Here is a 3,450-nt window from a genome sequence, read left to right as displayed (position 1 = left end):
TACATTTCCGACGCGTGCTTGTGGTGTTCGGTCAATCACAATGCATTGAGTCAGCTGGCCAATCAGAGCAGACTGTGCTTGTCAAAGGAAGGGACACGAGTAGAGCAGCTGATGATATACTGAACATGCGTGCAGCGTGCCGGTTAGAGCGGTTCTCGTTCTCGAGTCAAGAACCGGTTGCCTCGGTTTTCGGATCATTAGTACACTGAACCGAGAACCGTTTCTTTCGGACACGTCCGATTTGAGAACCGATGAGCTGATGATACTGCGCACAATTCTGCGTGAAGCTACCGAACAGATTGCCTGCTATGACTGACACAGCACAGTCTTTTGGACAACTGATTCTGTGCTAATGTTATGAGCGCGGGTAAACCGAAGACTTGAATGAAGGGCAATCTGGCTAAACGTAAGTTTATTTAATAACAAATAAATTGCAATTGATTATGTATAGTAAGTGGACCACTCACAACTGCTGCTTCTGTCACATTTTCTCTTGACAAGAAGTGCATTTATTCAGTCGCAGAATGACTGAGAATGGGAGATGTTGCAGACGCGCGCTCCACTTCACTTCAGCGCCAGGCGCGAGTCAAACGAGCGTGGAAACGGTACTGTGCTCGCAAAGGTTGCTCTTCAGTTGCACGCACAAAGGCGCCGCGCGCGCTGTAGCCTGCATCCTTTCATATCAAAGCACGAAATAAGCTACGTGCATGCACTGTCGTGGTCAGATAAGTCATGAAGTTGCCAGAAAGGCCTTAAAACTGTGCATGCATGTAATATATTTTATGTGAGTCACATTTAAGAACGTCTCTGAAATGGTTTTCAAAACTGTCCTGGAGCAGCCCAGCACTGTCTCCCTCATCTAACACACCCGATTTAACTAGTCAGTTCATTAATAGAGACTTTAAGACCTGAAGTGGGTCAGTGAGTTGAGAAAAAATATGATGCGTGTCAGATCCGTGTCACGTTCTGCAGCGGCAGCTCTTAAAGAAATAACAGCCAAAATAACATAATAGCCAGCTGCTGTGATGTCTGCAAATCAAAGGACAAAGAAAAAAAAGAGGAAAAAATAACTTTTATAACTTTAAGGATTCATCTATATTTAATTTAGAATTTAGTGTTTGATAACTTCAATTTCAATTTCTGTATATTTCTGCTAAGGGCACAGGTAAATATGACATTTATTATAATAGGTTTATGTGAAGATTGTTTTAAGTTCACATAAATTAGAAGTTATTTTTTAAAGTCTAATGTTAAAATTGATAGCTCTAAATTTCACTGTAATGTTGAATGGCTGTAGTCAATGGTTAAATATTGGGGGGGGCAATTTAATAGAGAAATCAGTATTGGTATCATTGATACTGGCCTTCAGTCATAAAAAAAAGATGCCATTAAACAAATATTTTAAAATATACTGTCTTTATGTTGTTTGTACATTAATTTGAAGATTGAATGTGAAATTATTGCAATATAAAAGTATATTTAAAAACTTTAATGTTAGGTGGGATTAATCGTGATTAATTTCAGAAAAATGTGCGAAAAATGTGTTTTTTTTTAATCGATTGACAGCACTAATATATATATATATATATATATGTATATACAGTGCCTTGCGAAAGGAAAGTATTCATACCCCTTCATTTTTTTCACGTTTTGTTGTTGCTGCCTTATGTTAAACTGCTTTAAATTACTTTTTTTCCCACATCAATCCAGAATCCATACACCATACTAACAAAGCAAAAACAGAATTGTCACAACTTTGTAAATTTATAAAAAAAAAAAAAAAACTGAAATAAGTACATTGCATAAGTATCCATACCCTTAATTAAATATTTAGCTGAAGCACCTTTACAGTCTCAAGTCTTTTTTGTTTGATGCGACAAGCTTTGCTCATCAGCATTTGGCAATTATCTGCCATTCTTCTCCTCGCCTCTTCACCTCTGTCAGGTTGGATGGGGGCAGACGCACATTTTCAGGTTTCTCTAGAAATATTTAATTGGGTTCAAGCTCAGACTGTGGCTGGGCCACTCAAGGACATTCACAGAGTTGTCTATAAGCCACTCTTGCTGTGTGCTTTAGGGTCATTATCCTTTTGGAAGGTGAACCTTCTGCCCAGTCTGAGGTTCTGAATGCTCTGGACTGGGTTTCCATTAAGGCTATCTCAATATTTTGGTGCATTGAGCTTTTCTTCTACTCTGATGTGTCCCTCAGTCCCTGCCACTGAAAAACACCCCACGGCATGAGGCTGCTACCACCACACTTTAATTTTGGATGGTACTCTGAAGGAAACCAGCTCTGCTCATCACCTGAAAACATGATGCTTAGAATTTAGGTTAATCAGACCAGATAATCTTGTTTCTCAGAGTCTGAGGGTCCTTTAGGTGCTTTTTTGCAAATTCCAAGTGTGTTTTCATGTGCATGTCTTCACTTAGGAAAGGATTGAGTTTGATCACACTGGCATAAACCCCAGATTGGTGAAGTGTTGAAGTGATGTTTGTCCTTCTGTAGATGTCTCCTATCTCCAAATATGATCATGGAGCTCAACTAGAGTGACCATCAGGTTCTTGGTCACCACTTTCACCAAAGCCCTTTTCCATCAATTGCTCAGTTTGGCCAGGAGGCCAGCTCTAGGAAGAGTCCTGGTTGTTTTAAACTTCTTCCATTAAGGGTAACAGAGACTACATGCTTCTGTGACCCTTCAATGAAGCAGAATTTTTTTTCCTGAACTCTTCCCCAGATGTGTGGCTTGACGCAAACCTGTTTCTGAGCTTTATAGGCAGTTATTTTTACCTCAGGGCTTAATTTTTGCTCTGATATGCATTATCAGCTGTTAGACCTATTATTAAGATGTGTGTGCCTTTCCAAATCATACCCATTAAATTGAATTTACCACAGGTTAACTTCACTCGAAGTGTAGTAACATCTACAAACAATATGAAGCTAGATTTCAACTGTCCCAGATAAGAGTATGAACACCTATGCATTGGAATCATTTAAGTTTTTTATTTTTAATAAATTTGCAAAGATATTAAAAACCTGTTTTTGCTTTACCATTATGGAGTATGGCGTGTAGATTGATTTGGGAAAAAAGTAATTTAAAGCAGTTTAACATAAGGCAGCAACAGCAAAATGTGAAAAAAATGAAGGGGTATGAATGCTTTCGCAAGGCACTGTATATATATATATATATATAGAGAGAGAGAGAGTTGTGCTCAAAATTATTCATACCCTTGGTTAATATGATCAAAGTATATATATATATATATATATATATATACACACACACACACACATATATATATTTACGCACATATACATACATTATATATATTATATAATACAGATGCTCCTAGTATTAATGTTTTACAGCAGTACACTGAAGGTGAGTTTAAGAACCCAAGTGCTGCTTTATTCCAAAAGTAAACCAAAATACTAACATAATCCAAACAGAGA

General features: G+C 37.8%; 1 long non-coding RNA gene across 1 annotated transcript in view; it reads left to right on the top strand.

Annotated features, from left to right (window-relative positions):
- LOC107738487 (uncharacterized) overlaps positions 1–3,131 on the top strand; it is a 14,456-nt gene extending 11,325 nt beyond the window's left edge. Inside the window, exons 2-3 of the long non-coding RNA XR_001639888.1 lie at positions 2,114–2,119; positions 3,059–3,131. This is a non-coding gene — a long non-coding RNA (uncharacterized LOC107738487). The remainder of the gene's footprint in view (positions 1–2,113; positions 2,120–3,058) is intronic.
- The last annotated feature ends 319 nt before the right edge of the window (positions 3,132–3,450 follow it).

This window comes from Sinocyclocheilus rhinocerous, unplaced genomic scaffold, assembly GCF_001515625.1.
Source record: "Sinocyclocheilus rhinocerous isolate Xijiao unplaced genomic scaffold, SAMN03320098_v1.1 scaffold7273, whole genome shotgun sequence".
In the NCBI taxonomy this organism is placed as follows: Eukaryota; Metazoa; Chordata; class Actinopteri; order Cypriniformes; family Cyprinidae; genus Sinocyclocheilus; species Sinocyclocheilus rhinocerous.
The sequence above is the reverse complement of the archived record's forward strand: the minus strand, read 5'-3'. Positions and strand labels throughout refer to the sequence as shown.